This window comes from Amblyomma americanum, chromosome 1 (assembly GCF_052857255.1).
Source record: "Amblyomma americanum isolate KBUSLIRL-KWMA chromosome 1, ASM5285725v1, whole genome shotgun sequence".
Taxonomy (NCBI): Eukaryota; Metazoa; Arthropoda; class Arachnida; order Ixodida; family Ixodidae; genus Amblyomma; species Amblyomma americanum.
The window spans coordinates 50,217,721-50,233,950 of record NC_135497.1 but is presented as its reverse complement, the minus strand read 5'-3'; the positions used below and the strand labels follow the sequence as shown (position 1 = coordinate 50,233,950).

Sequence of the window (16,230 nt, the reverse complement as noted above, 5' to 3'; positions counted from 1 at the left end):
GGCACTTGCCTTTGATGTGAATTTTTTTTTCTGGTCTGTGGACGATTGTTCCTATGTAGAGTGACAAATTTCTTAGAATGATGATCCACAAATATATACCTTATAATCTCATGTAAGGGCTGCACCCATGTATGGACCACACCCTCTGTTCTGAACTATATAATTGAGAAAAAAAATGTGGCTGTACTTTTTTTTTAATTCGTGTATGAGCCGCATCTACAAAATTCACTCCCAAATTTAAATAAAAAGTTCGGCCCTTACACAAGTTTCTTATACAGTAGCTTGTTACAATGCTTGTCTTTAGGGTCCCTGCAGGTGCATTGTGCTGAAGTATGATCAAACTGAAATTCAAAGAAGGTGCCAGAATGAAAAGAAACTAAAAAAGGTAAAAAGTACCGTGGGCATTCGTGTAAGGACTGCTCTTTATCTTTGCGATTTTGACGGTGTGCAGCCATTACATGGAACCCGTGCCCTGTTTATGGGGTGGCACGTTTTTTTATGACGTATTAGCACTTCTGTGATGAATCTTTTAAGTACATAGTGCATTAATTAAAGGTATGGACGGTACAGTGCACAGTGACATGCTATATTACTTGATAGCCAGCACGAGCCACCTAAAATAAGATGCTGGTAGGCCACTTTTTTGGCCAAAGTTTCCTTCCCTTCTTTGGCAGAGGTATGTGCATACAACTGTTGGGCCATAGTACCTTACTGAGAGTAATGATGGTTTGGCCAAAGGTTCGATACAATGCTTAGCTTGTGCGATCTGAAGCCATTGGTGGGAGCTGGCCTTACCTGGGTCGCTTTTCTGATCGCTTCACTGCAAAGGCATGAAAAACGTCAGTGGTACCTTCATTTTAATGTCAGAGTATTGTGTTGTGCTTAACTGGTAGCATGGTTATGCCTTTTATGATAAACGGCGACTAGTTTCAAAGCATCTTTGCTGCGACTTCTATGCGAAGCATGCCCAACCGCTAGCGTCTGAGCCAGGCGGGCAGTGCAGGGAAGTACGGCACTAGCATGGGAGCACCCTGTTCCGACTTTTGTGCTGCTGGAGATAATACCAATAACGTTCTGCCTTTTTTGGTGTAACACCCTGCTCACAAGTAGAAAGTGAGGCAGTCTGACGAAACAACACGTCATCAGCATGACCACACTGGTTGTACAGAGTGTCGTAGGCAGGTTTCACCATCTGTTGGCTCCGGGTGGAATGCACCATGTGTTTAAATGACACATACGTGAAGTGGAATTCTTTTGGCTGACTTTATTTCTTTCTAAATTATTGGCTGCCAAGCCGTGGTTGCGGCTTTTGCACTAACACAGCCCTTACACAAGTATATATGTCAAACGAGCAAGGCATTGATTAGTGCCAGGACAGCACAGTGTTCCGCAGTCCCCGACTGGAGCTGCTTGAAAAATTGGCCATCATTTATGAACAGTAGCGGTTGATGAAGTGCCTGAATAGCCTTGCTCTGTGTCGTGCCTGCATGCAGGGAGCTGCTGGAGCTGATCATCACGTGGAGTCATGGCCTGAAGAAGCAGAACACACTCCTGGTGCTTTTGAACCACCCTCAGGTTCCTGTGGCGATGCAGAATGGCATACTCCAACTGGTGACGCACGTTGACTCCAAGGTGTGTGGACTATTGATGATGACGACGGGGGGCTTTGATTTCGGTGGCAGAAAGCCTCTGCGACAAAGGTGCACAGTGGCTGTCATGTTTTTGGTCTGCACGATGTGGGAGTCAAAGACTAGGTTTTTTTTTCCCTAAGATTTCACCCCAGAGAAAGCTGAGCACCAGGCCAAGGAGAAACTTGTATCTGCTAGAAAACTGATGGGTAGTGGCACTGGGTATCGAACCCTGCACCTCCTCCGTACTAAGCAGATGGTCAAGGCCATCACTGCAGTGTTGGTTTTTTTACCTATTTTGCTTCGAGGGCTTTTGGTTGTGCCACGTGTGTTAAGGCTGATGTAATGTCTTTTGTGTAGCAAAGTATTTCAGAATGGAAAGTAAGAGAGCTTTGCTTTGACAGCTTTCTTTTGAGATTGGTTGAGTTGCTCATTGCGTTACTTCCTTGTCTCAAAAGTAGTTTTCATTGGTTGCGTTGAGATAAAGGTTCAGATAGTAGTTTACAAGACATAGGTGTGAGTTGCCTTCCATTCATATCGCCAGTCAAAGCAAATGGCATGCCCCCTTTTGCAGTTTAACTGTACAAATCAATTGTATGCAGCAAGGTGCAGTAAATGCCACTTGGAAGTGTCACAGTCTTTGAACATTTAGAATGTGCAGGCAAAGCTCGGTATCAAATTTTTTTGTCAATTTTTATCTGTGTGCCTGAGCTGCCTGTTTTGCGTATTTCTGGCCTGGTGAGAGTAGGTAATGTCCTGAAGCTCCACCCGAGCACTGAGAAGCACTGCAGTGTAGAACTCCGGATAAATTTTGACTACCTGGAGATTCCTTAGCTGGTGCTGACATTACACAGTATACTTCAGCAGAAGTGAGGCACTCTGGTATCTGTGCTTGTGGTGAATAGATACATTCACATTAAAGGTATAATTTAGCATTTTTATTTTATTTCTCAGCTTTAGGTTGTTGCAAAACACTGGGAAGCTGCTTTGTATTGACATTTTTTCTGCTACAAAGCTCGCTGTAAAAGCTTTCGCCATTCGCACCACCACTGATAGTGGCATTGGTTGCTGCTTACAAGATGTGGGTGCAGGTTGCCTTTGGTTCATTTTGGTGGTCAGAACAAATGACTTGCTTCCTTGTGTTGGTTAATTTAGTTAATTAAAGCTGTATAGACAGCTAATTTTTGGATGTGTGTTTTCTTCTTTCTAATGATGCGCCAGGCATTAGTATACGTGGAGTACCACATGGCATTCACCTACAACTGCTGAATAATTTAAAATCTCATTTCTCTCTCATGCTGTTTTAGTTTCACTTTCAGTGGCTGAATGATGCCAACTTGCAGTTTCAGTTCACACAAGGCATCACAAAAAATGCGATGTAATCACTGCTTCATCATTTTAATTCAATACGTTAAAGCCAGTCCACCTCAAGAGCTGGAATGACAACGCATGAAGCAGCAGCAGTTATCTTGCATTTTTTTTACGCCTTACGCATGCGAAACTGACATCACAGAGCTGCCGAAACTCAAACCAAGGGAGCATGGGAGGAAAATTATATTATAAGTTATTTAGCTGCGGAACGGAAATACCACGTGGTGAGCCATCTATAGTAATGTCCTACACATCACTGCGAAGAACACAACATGCCACCAAAATGCGTTGTCTATACTCTTTTAATAGACGTGACAGCTGCAAGATGCTTTAAATGCCGCAGCATTTGGCTACAAGGTGGGATGAACAGAGATATTTTTAATTTTGAAAGGTATTGAAGCTTCAAATACTTAGAAATGTTGAAGGGCTGCGTAAATTGAGTTAAATGGCAAATGCAGTTCAGGAACTATTCAGAAAGCAGCATTGTCTACCTTTACTTGGCAGTTTATTAACCTAGTGGAAAAAGAGTTTAATGTTCAGTATAAGAAAATCATTAGTGGATACTTTGGTCTGTTTTGAGCATGCCTGAAGTGGGTGTAGCATATGTATGGTACAGACACAGTGAGATTGTCATTGAGCAACTGTGTGTTTGTGTACATCTGTATTGCTTGTAGTCAAGATGGCTACTAGTCTTCTTTTCCCGCTAAATGGACTTTTTTTGACGTGATGCAACTTCTGAAGAGGGGACTTATTGACGGGGGAGAATAGACTAGCGCACAAAGCAGTTAAGGCAGTGTAGGCAGGAACCACCGACGTATGCCAGCAGCCTAAGCTTGAGTCTCGTGCGGAGGCGACCAGTGATGGTGATGAAATGTGGCTTGGCTGCATGGTCTTCATCATCTTCCTTGCATTCCCATGACATTGGAGAGTGGACTTTCAACAAGCTATGCTTATGGAGCATATGAACAAACATTGTATTTTTTTCTTTATGAGTGCTTACTGCCTGAAGACACAAAAAGGAGAGTGATTATATAAATGGGACCAGGCTTGCTGATCTAACAAGTAAGTTTTACAATTATTTGTTACTAGTGCCCAGGTATGCTATTTTGTGCACTCATTGCATGGACCCAAACTAGCAACTGGCTAAGGGCCCAGATGCTTTTGTTGCCCACTTTTGTAAATGTGTATGTTCCAAGGTAAATAAAATTGAATTGAAGTGCGCAAGGTTCTGATCACGGGGTCCCTGTGTTCAAGTAGAGTATGGCACTGCTACATCACAAGTGACAGTGGCCCTGCTTTTGGGTAGGGTGCATCACATTCTTCTTGCCAGAAGCACCTGCCTCCTTTCACTGTTTGCTTCATAGGTGCATGACTGACTGCCACCCTGCCACCCTCAGTGGGCGTGGGAGCAGCTACGTGATGCGGCTCTTCAATTTCGTCCGTTTCTTTGCCCAGGTTACTTCATGTCTCCAGCTTGGCGCCTTGTACACTTCGGAAGCACGGGAATGCAACGACTCGCCAACAAGTTTCGCCAGCTTTCACGGTGAAGACTTTGACCATCACTGGCAACCCTGCTAGACCGCTTCCTCGTGGATCAAGGCATCCGGATCAACTATGTCATCAACACTCCTCATCGATAAGAACTGCTGGCGTGTCCCGGAACTGTTCAGTGGTGCGGCTACGTGATGCGGCTCTTCAATTTCGTCCGTTTCTTTGCCCAGGTCAGTCATGACTCTTGTCTTTACGCAAGTAAATCGGACAATGCCTGCTTGTTGCTGCTCCCACGCCCGGGAATACTTTTGTCTTTGCTATGTGACTGCGTTGTTGTTAAAGAGCAGTTTCTGCTGTCTGGTGATGTGGAAGAAAACCCAGGACCGCGATGGAATACCGGTTTCCACGATGCAGGAGATGACGACGATGCACAGCAGAGGCAGCTAAGTGATATGCTTGGGTTGCTACAGGATATGAATATTCGAACCAACAAAATGGAGAAAGACCAAGTCTACTTAAGGGGGGACACCCCTCTTAGAACTTTTTTTCCTTATTTATAGGTGGGTCTGGTTGAAGCTTGCACCATTTGTGTAGTTTTGCATGCTGATTTCAAATATCTGATTAGTTTTCTTGTAGACGAAATAGTTTTCAAAATTCCACCTAATTCATGTTGCTCATTTGGAGGTGGGCTAATTACTAAATACTCTATGGCATGATGAGAATAGACCTGCCAGAGTGATCTAGAAGGATCATAGAGTGCAACAAGACAAGAATTAATGTGCTAGAAGAATTTCAGCCAAAGTTACACCTAGTCAAACCTTAGTGACAAAAAGCCCCGGTTGGCACCCAAGGTTGATAATTAATTTTGTAAATGTTGCCTTGTAATAACTGAACATATTTTAGTCTTAATGCACTGTAGCACAAATAGTTTAAGAGATATCGCTCCTCCAAAATTGCAGAACCCTGAAAATTGCAGTTTTGAGAAAACGAGAAAAAACATCTCACAGTATCTACATGTAAATTATGCCAATGATTGATATGTCAACATGATCAGAAACTAGTGGAAAGTGAACTAAAGCAAAAATTAGTGGCTTATGCCAATTTCAGCCTAAGTTATGCAATAGGAAACTTTTGAAAGGAAAGGTCCATTTAGGTACCCTAGACAGATAACCTTCTCAATAAATTTGTTCATTTGGTCATTGCATTTACCTTGGTGTCATGTGACTCACTAGGTTCTCTTTCTAGCAAAAAAAAAAAAATTATAGCAATAGCAAGAACAAGACCGGAGATATTAATCTTTCAAAAATGCAACACCACCAAAATTGGGGGATTGTGAGAAGCACTCAAGCCTCACAGCATATTTAATCACGAAAGAAAACCCCAAGGACCTTTGCATGCTTTCAAAATGCACCAGGAGCATAGTCAGGGTGCATGCTGTCGCGGCGCTTCTTTTTTTCCGCTTTAGCAAAGCCAAGCGAAGCCGCCCGCTTCTTCGCAGAACACGCGTTACGGCGTAAGTCCTTTTCTTCAGCTCTCCTGGAGACAGTTGCTGGCACGTTCGCGTTGCATTCTTGCAGAATTGCTGTTGTTGTATGCTTGCAGCCGGCATTGAAGCGCAGCACAGCTTCTGCTGTGGCTGCTTACACAGCAAACAGTGACGAATGCCGCTCTTTGTGGATCAAGGTCCAGATGGTCGAGTGGAAGCTCTCGTTTGAATTCTGGGTCTTCCCTCGAATGCACCTCTGCAGCAGGCTCTTCTCTGATAAGCGACTGTACACAGGCAAAAGAGCTTCAGCCACATCGCTTGGCAGACTGTACTTATGCTTCGGTTCGGGCTCCTCTTTTGCTTTTGAAGCATTGTGGCGGCACCAAGACTGCTCACCAGTGAGACACAAAGTGTGATTGGTGCAGTCATCAGTAGACGTGATGTGGTAATATGTTGCCATCACGGCGCTCATGGCATCCACATTACCTACATTTGACCTTAGCGCTTGGCCATAATATATAGCTAGCTTGTCAACTAGATCAGCTGTGAGCCTTCCTCTGCCACCAAGACTTTGTTTTCCTGCACCCTTGTGCCTCTGCAAGAGGTTGCGCAAAGCTGCTCCCATACGCTTGTGCACATGGTTTATGCAATCCTCCTTGACTACTTCAATGTAGCCATAGATTTTAGCATCTTGAAGGGCATTAAACGTGCGACTGTCCCCATCGCATAACATCGTTGTGTAGCGCCTGTTGTGGCGCTGTAGAGACCCCTCAAATAGAATTTTGCCTGCCTCTACCTCCATTTGGCTAGCCTTGCAGTTGGTGTTCTTTTGGCACTCGTGGCGCGATCTCCAGAGTTCATAGCCGTCAGTGTTTAGCTGTGGGCCAGTTTCGCAGCCCAGACAAAAGTTTGACAGCAGCACATAATCGAGCACATAACCAGTGAAGAGTTCCACTACGGCACCGACGCCTATATGTGACGAGTGCCCGCGCGTCATCCATGTGCCGTCATAACACATGGCAATGTTCCCCCTGTGTCCAAAACACAAGTCGTCATATACCTTCGCCACTGCCTGCGCGGCCTGTGCCATAGCTGCCGCGGCTGCTTGAGTAGCAGCAGGTTGCAGTGTGTTTTTCAAGTGCCGTTGAAACGTCTTGTTGTGCATGCCACACCGCGACAATCCCATCGCCGAAAAGATATCGTTCATTGCTGTCTGGGCGTTACCGGTGGACAGCATTGCTTGACTAGCAAGAATATTGAGCTCGAAAGGATTGCACTTTTTCTCATCGTCAACCCTCCGCAAGTTCCACTCGGCCGCAATCTCACCACAGTTGTCACATAGCACGATCAGTTTCACGGCGAGGCCATAGCTCTGATCGCTGGTAATCAACCGCACACATCCGTGACACGTTTTGCACCGCATGGCATCCAAGAGGACGTTTGCAACGCTGAGGTCAATTATTGCATAGGAGGCTTTTCCGTCTGCGTCTGATCCTGCGGACGCACCACTTGCATCGGCGAACAGCGCGGTCTTTCGTGCCGTCGCCGGCATTGATTCCAGTCGATCAAGTGTAGACTGCTCACGGGCACTCGCTTGAGTTATGTCACTGTTAGTGACAGGCGCGGTGTCAATTCGTACGCGACTACAATCAGCACCAAGAACACCGCCGTTATCCAGCGGAGACGGAGAAGCGTCGCCGTCCACAACGTGGCCGTCACGCAATCCCGTACCACTGGCGCTTGCTTGTTGCACAGTATTCAACAATGTCGCGTCATTAACACGTTTTTTTTCCTTTTGCACGCTTTCGCCCGAACTTGTGCACAGAGCGGTACTTCTTCGCGCCTCCTGGCATGTTTCTCGCATTGCACTAGCGTGATCGGCAAAAAGACAAAATGGCGTCGCCAGGCGTCCGTTTTCCATGGCTAGCTTGCTGGAACCAACCAGACGACGCAATTTTGATCACGTGCCTAAACCGGCCAATAGCAGCGCGCGCCGCTATTTATTTTTTCTTTCGTTTTTTTGGCGAAGGCGGCATGTACAGGGTTGCTGCTCGCAAGAAAAAATAAGCCGAAAGCCCGCGCTTTCGAACGAGACCAAAATGGCCGCTGTAGAGCACGTAGTTTCGATGCGCCGGGCGATCGAAATTGGGGGTCGTTTGTCCACAATTTAAAGGGCAGTGGGTGTGGTACTGCATTTTTAAATTGCTATAACTTCTTAATTACGTGGGGTATAATGATGAAAATTTGCATACAGATGCGGAATGGTGCAAGGAACACGAAAATGAAAAGATTGAAAATCTGATTTTTGGGCCGATTTTCGGTGCCAAAGAGCCATGTCCCCCCTTAATCAGTACTGTCAATGAAATCAAGAGAAGTCAGGAGGCAATTCAGAATCGTTTATCTGATATTTATAGTAGGCTAACTGTGGTTGAAGGCAAACCTGCTACCAGTGGATCTTTGCAGAAGGAGTGCCAACGATTACGATGTATTGCTGATAGCGTAGCTAGTGAAAATTCGAAACTGAGGGCTAATCAGGCGGAACTTGAACATAAGCAGTGCCTTGATAATCTTCTGTTTTATGGCCTTTCTGATGCCAATTTTGAGTCCTGGGATGAGACTGAAAAAAAACTAGTGAATGTACTTTCATCAGCCTTGAATTTGCCACCGTCGGAACTATCGATTGAACGGGCTCATAGACTTGGAGCTTTTTCTGAAGAGAAAAGCAGGCCAGCTATTGCGAAGTTCTCATCTTTTAAAACAAGGCAAAAAATTTTCTTCTGAAGTTCTAAACTGAAAGATAATGACATTAGTGTAGGTGAAGATTATTCTCTCATGACTCGGCAGGCGTGGAAAAAACTCGTTGAATTTGGTATCGCTCAAAAGTCTAAATTCAAACTGCGCTATAATAAGCTTTACATGAACGGTAGGTGTTACTGTTACGATCAGCTTAACGACAGGGTTTCTGAAGTTCACGGTGTTGGATGCCTTTCATCCGAATCGCCCGCAGATTAACGATGCGCGAGGCGTAGTGGGCACCCGTCAATGTCCAATCGCTCATTATCATTTCTGTATAGTACTATTATTAGCATTGTTCTGCCTAAACGTGATGAGCTTTGTGCGACTATCGACGCATGTGATGCCGACATCGTTTGCTTTACAGAAACGTGGCTTTCAGCTAAAGTTGATAGCTCGGAAATATTCCATTGCCACAAACATTTTACCACTTATCGGTATGACAGGGGCGACAGAAACGGTGGTGGTGTTTTGTTAGCTGTTGCTGACACACTTTTTTCTTCTCCTGTTCATGTTGTTACTAGATTAGAACTTCTTTGGGTTGAACTGCGCACGCGCGTGAAAAAATTGATTTTGGGCGTTTGCTATCGCCCTCCCTCGTACATTGCCACTTTCATTGAAGAACTTCATGACACTGTTTGCACGATTACCGTTCGCTTTCCAAATGTTCCTATTCTTTTGGTTGGAGACTTCAAATTTCCAACTATTATTTGGTCCAATGTACGTTCTTATGCCGACCCTTTTTCTACGGAGTGCGATGGTGTTTTGCGCTTATGTGCCGACTTTAATCTCTCCCAACTTGTTACTAAGCCTACCCGCATTACATCTTCATCGTCGAACTTGTTAGACCTTATTCTTACCATGTTGCCTGATCTTGTTGCTCTAATGTCTTGTTTGCCGGGCTTAAGTGATCATTGTATGCTTCATTTTTCATTGAACGTCGTGTCACCACGCCAAAATAACGATTCTAAATACATCCATCCGTGAATACAAAAATGCCAACTTTAGGGCCATAAATCGTGAACTCGCTGGTTTTATCGATGTGTACTTACCGTCTTTTCACGAGTGTCCAAACGAAATTAAATGGAACCTTTTTAATTAACTAACAAATGTTTGCCCTGGTTTAGTTCTTCACTGAAAAGGCTGTCAAACAAAAAGAAACGTCTGTTTTGTTCCGCCAAACTGTCCAATTCTGTGCTCTGGTTGGATGCTTATCACTCCGCTGCATCTGAATATAAGTCAGCACTAAAACTAGCTAAATAGTCATTTTTTAGTCATACTCTCCCGTCGATGCTATTAAATAATCCCAAACAATTTTGGGACGTGGTTAAGAAAACTGATCGATTTACAATTAATCTTAAAACTTTAGACGATCAAGTAATTCCCAGTGAAATGTGTGCTGATGTTCTTAATGATGTGTTTACGGCTTCTTTTCCTAACGATTTAATTACCACAATTCCTCTTTACCCACCCCACGACTTCTTGTCTATGAACCCCATTATAATAGATTCTGTTGGCATCGAAAAAATAATTGATCAGCTTAAGACGTCATCATCATGCGGAGTGGATAGCATAAACTCGAAAATTATGAAAAATACCAAAGTGTACAGTGCTATTATTCTTGCTGAACTCTTTCAACAATCTCTTGTGTCTGGCTGTACTCCTAGCGACTGGAAGGTGGGCAAGGTGGTTTCCGTGAACAAGGCTGGTGTCAAACAAACTCGTAATAATTATCGACCCATTTCACTTCTTAGCATCTCTTGTAAGATCATGGAACATGTCATTTGCTCTCACCTTGCCAATTTTCTTGAGTCAAATTCTTTTTTTCAGTCATTGCCAACACGGGTTTTGTAAATTATTCTCATGCGAGACGCAACTTCTATGCTTTACACAGGATCTTCATTTCATTCTTGACCGGGGTTCCATAGCTGACTGTATACAGTAGCCGACAGGTAATTCGGACTCCAATAATTCGGACTTGTTGGATATTTCGGACCGTCAGTTGCCCCATAGAAGCGCATACATATTTGCGACGGACATTTCGGACTTCAAAAGTCCGAAAGTTCGATTTTTCGGACTAATTTCAGTTGCCTGCGGGCCAAAATCGGCCATCTTATCGGCTTTTTCGCCGGCGCAAAAGGTGCCATCTTGGGTTGAGGTGGATTTATGCTGAGGTTGGCTTGGCTTGACACACATTCGCTACCTCATTGTTGCCAATAGAGGTCCCTGCGATCTCTGACACTTCGAGGTGGCAGCCGGATTGTCATCGCTGTCAACTTGCTTTTGTCGCCGACGTCGTCGCGGGCAGTTATCGCTTGTCCCATATGTTGAAAATTGGTTGTTGAGGGGAAGGAAATTGTGCCGGAGCTATCTCACATCTTAGCGGGAAGTCATAAAGGAGGGACTGAGAGAAGAAAGGAAGAAAGAGGTGCCGTAATGGAGCGCTCCGGAATAATTTCGACCATCTGGGGATCTTTAATGTGCACTGACATCACACAGCAGACGGGCGCCTTTGCGTTTCACCTCCATCGAAACACGGCCACTGCGGTCGGGTTCCAACCCGGGTACTCCGGATCAGTAGCCGAGCGCCCTAAGCACTGATCCACCGCGGTGGGACTCATGCGTTCGCCATTCGCCGTTTCGTCAATTGGGTTTCTCTGACCGCGTTGACCGAGTGGCGCTCAGTCTTCACGAAGTTACATCTGTTCGCCGTTTTGTGATTGCGTCCGGCGGTTCCGCAGCTTTGAAAGAAAAGTGCCTTATCTTTGCGTGTGTTTAAAGGGACACTGAGGAGAAATTGAAGTTGGCTTGTATCGATAGAATAGCAGCTCCTAATCACAAAAACGCCACTCTTACTGAAAACAAAGCTCTTGTAATGTAGAAAATAGCAAGAACCAAAATACAGGTGTCGCCGCCACAGGCCAATCTCGCAAGTACAAGCGTGATGACTTCCTAGGACAAGAGGCGCCACCTTGGAGGAATTTTCCTTACTTCATGGAAGCGACGAATCTCTGAGGCTGGCAAAGGAAGGTTGCGCACCGCACCGCTAGCTGTCAGAAATCATGGAGTCTGCGTTTACGTCACGTATCACGTCACTCCGTTCTGTGACGTCATAAGAGTTCTCCATGTCGTCATAAGAGTTCTCGAGTTTGAATCAGAGCGGCGGGAAAAACTTTCTCAACTCCGAATCCAAATATCTTTGAAATAAATGCATCTTTCGCGCCCGGACAAGCGGCAACAAAGCCATGAAATGCCGAAGTATCAGATTTTGCTAACAAAAAAAAAATGATAGAGTTCTCCTCAGTGTCCCTTTAACGAGCGGTGTGGTGCACACTCGGGTTGTGGACAACATGGTCCCGCCGGGTCAGTCAAAGAAGCGTGGGAAGTATTCCAACTAAATGCGGTGACCTTGCTGCCTAGCATGTACAGTGAAAGCACAACCTTGGCGCAAATCGTTGCCAGCAAGAGAAATTTTCCGCAAGGTAAAATCAGTGACATTTTTAAGGCGATTTCATCTCAATAAAGTGATTTACTTCACGGATTTTTCGGACTGTTCGATTATTCGGACCATTTTTCGGGTCCCTTTGAGTCTAAAAAATCGGTCGGCGACTGTATTCTTTGATTTCTCCAAAGCCTTTGACAAAGTCTCTCACCAATTGCTACTTTTCAAATTAAATAATCTCAATCTCGACCCTAACATCGTCTCGTGGCTTCAGTCTTTCCTAACTAATCGTTCTCAGTACGTGACTGCTAATAAATCCAACTCTCGTTACTCTCCAGTGGGCTCATGCGTTCCCCAGGGTTCTGTCCTAGGGCCCCTATTTTTTCTCATTTATATTAATGACTTGCCTAACAACATTGCTTCTTCCGTATATCTTTTTGCCGACGATTGCGTTATTTACCGTGAAATTAACAGTGACTCTGACACTTCTGTCCTTCAACCAAGTTTCAGAATGGTGCAAATTATGGCACATGGAACTTAACAATAATAAGTGTAAACATTTGCATCTTTCTCGATGTAACACTGGAATAGCCACTTACGACCTTAATAATATCCCTCTTGAAACTGTGTCGTCGTATAAGTACCTTGGTGTGCACATAACTTCTAATCTTTCTTGGAATCTGCACGTGAAATTTATTGCTAACAATGCTAACCGCATGTTGGGGTACCTGCGCAGAAACTTCTCCCTTTCTTCTACTTCAATAAAATTGCTCCTATATAAAACACTTGTTCGGCCTAAATTGGAATATGCAGCATCTATCTGGGACCCTGACCTGTCATCATTAGCTACTGAAATCGAATCTGTTCAAAACCGTGTGTCACGTTTCATACTTTCCAATTACAGTCAAAACTCGATTTAACGAAACCCGATTTAACGAAAATCTCGATTTAACGAAGGTATCCTAATTCCCCCTCAGACGCCCATAGGGTTCAATGCTTTGACTAACCCGAACTAACGAAACCGATTCCGTGATCTGTCCCGATTTAACGAACCTTTTTTCGAGAAATAAAGGTGAAAAAGTGTTAATTTTTGGTCTATTTTGTAGACAGCACCCCAAAATTTATTGATTGCGAGTCAGCGGTAACAGCGCGGAGCATCTTCATCCCGTCGCTTTTTTCAAACTGCGCGGCGCAAAACGAGTTTTAATTTTGAGTCGCGCTCACGAGATGGCGCCAGCAGTAAAAAAGTGCCACATTTCATAGATGGCGCTGTTGCAGTTCGCGTGTTTTTTTTGTGTGTGTGTTTGTGTGTTGTGCTCTGTGTTCGCTCTTGTGCGGATTTCCCCGTGCCTTTGAACGCACGTCTTTGTCAAGCTCAGCTTGTTAGGCCTCCATCAGTCTAGCCTTGCTATCGTGACCGCGGACGTGGTGTGTGGAGAGCATTGAGGCCGTCGATAATTGTCAACGGCTTCAGGACTGCCGGTTTCGGTACACTAGGCCCTGAAACTGCCGAAGCTGGTCCGGACTGCGCGAGCTCGTGCACGAGGATGAAGATGCCTGGGAACACCTTCGCTCAGTGGATGAAGTGCCCACAGGCATAAGTTTCTCAGACTACGTGAACGCCGACGCAAACGCAGTCACAACGGAAGTTTTGACTGATGCCGATATGTTGCGGCTTGTAGGAAGCGTGGAGGGAGTGACAGCTGAAGACGCTGCCGACGAGCCTGCAGGTGCCGAAGCTCCCGTGCCGACACCAGGTCAGGTGATGGATGCTCTCGATCTGCTGCGACATTTTGCCGGCGCACACGAGGGGACGGAAGACGCGCTGGACGCACTTCAGACCTACGAGAAATCGGTGCGGCCGTTGCTCACAAAGCGCACGCAGGCAAAGATCACCGAGTTCTTTGGCGGAAAATAAATTTGTAGTCCCCTCGGGCCTTTCTTGTCGAGTAAGAATTTTTGTTGTTTCTTTTCATACGCGCTAGCGGCGCCGGTCGTGGTGTTGGCGCTACCCACTCGAAAGTAGCGCGGGGGGTCATGACGATGACCATACGGACCCCCAAAGATTGCGCTAGTTGTATGATTACCAACTTTGGCGCCAATTTGTCATTAGCTGTGTGGCTTGCCGTCCCGTCGGCGGTATTTAGGGAAGATTGTTGCGCCGCTAGCCGAACCGTCCTTTGGGTCGGTGCTACCGGCGTGAATTCGTCACGCGCGAGTGCGACGAAAAGTGAAAAAGGTACGTGCTAACCGATACGACCGCGATAAGCTGGTACGGTTTATGCGGATGCATTATGTTCAATGGGTGCTCAGTCGGGGACTTGACTTTACTACTTTTAAAATGAAAGTACTGTTTAAGCGGGTACATTTTAACGAGGTTTTACTGTAATCGAATGTACTGAATTATGTGCCCAAGAAATGCCTCATTCAATTTAACGAAGTTCTCGATTTAACGAAATAATTCACGGCTCCCCTCAACTTCGTTAAATCGAGTTTTAACTGTATCACCATATCTCCAGTGTTACTGCTATGAAAACTACTTTATCATTGCCAGCTCTTTCACTCCGCAGAAAAATTTCACGCTCATGCCTATTTCATAAGATCTATTACTACAAAACCCTTCCTTAAGAGCTGGCTACTAACTACCCCTACATATATCTCAGGCCGCATTGATCATCTTCGCAAAGTAGGTGTTCCGTCATTCCATACTAAACACGCTTTTTCTTCTTTTGTCCCTGAAACTTCTGACAGTTGGAACCACCTTCCCAGGCACATTGTCGATATTTCTAATCCAAGTTCTTTTAAGACTGCCCTATGTAATCTTTATTTGTAGGTTTTAGTCAGTTTTGTTTTGCGTTCGTTTTCGTTGTCTTTTTGCTGTCGGCCGGAAATGATCTCTTTTTTTGGGAATTGCTGTTTTTTCCCCTTTGCCTTCTCTTGCCTTATTTTGTGTTATGTTTTGTTCATTTTTCGCCGCGTTTTCATTTCTTCTATCTTGCTTTTCTGCTGCACTGTATCGGACCCACTGTATGTCCTTCCTACTCCCCTCTTTAATGCCTTCGGGCCCTGAGGGTATTTGAGTAAATAAATAAATAAATAAATTCCAGGCTGCCTTGTAAGCAGCTGTGAAGTTGAGCTCGACAACCCTTGGTCCAGAAGACCGTGACGTCGCACTTGCGACACCGCTGCCCTCCAGTCAGGCGCTACTGCTGAGGGCCTGCTGTGCCAAGTACAACACCCCCGGGTAACCCGGCTGGCCGATGCGGAGGGAGCAGTGGAGGTGCTGGAAAAGGCGCTGCATTGGTAGCCACCGTGGTGCTTCAAGCATTGAATCTTGCCTATTGCTAAACACCTGCTCATCTTTGAGCAGGTTTTTTTTTTTTTGCGCTTGTGGGTTCTTTATTTTTGTCAGAAGACACGAGCCTGCAGCATGGCTCCTTAGAATGGTTCCTGCAGAACCTTTTGGTTCCTTGGAGTGCTTTTTTAGGTTCCCTGAGCACCTGAATCTATGCATGTTTCTGCCCCTTTCTTTTACATATTTCGTTTTGAGGACTGTTCATACTCTTAAGTGCTCCACAGCAGGAGCACCTATAAATTCATGCGTGCCTACAAGTACTCACAGCAGGTTCTAGCATTCGGCAGCTAGCCAGTATGTTCTTTTTGACGGGTCATGCATCTACGTGCCCTTTTTTGCATGCATCTTAGGCACAAAGAAATCTAAGCCAAGAAACAAGGGTTTATTAGCATCTTTTGGAGTATGGAGTTCTGAGAGGTTAAAATGATTAGGTATCCCTGATTGCTACTCTTATATAAAAAACGACTAGTTTGTTAAGTGCTTCTGCACGCAGTGAGACTTCTGCATTCCACAATGTGCAGGTCAGCAAGGATTTGGTGAAGAAGCTGCCCGAAGAAAACCAGGCCATGCTTCTGGACACCTTGGTCGACTTGGCCCTTGACACCCCACCTTCTGTTCAGCACTCAGCTGTCAGCGGAGCACTGCGAAAGGTATGCAAGATCTG

The 16,230-nt window shown here is 45.2% G+C and overlaps 1 pseudogene; it reads right to left on the bottom strand.

Moving 5' to 3' along the window:
* Positions 1-5,890: 5,890 nt before the first annotated feature.
* Positions 5,891-7,534, bottom strand: LOC144093612 (uncharacterized; annotated as a pseudogene).
* Positions 7,535-16,230: the final 8,696 nt, after the last annotated feature.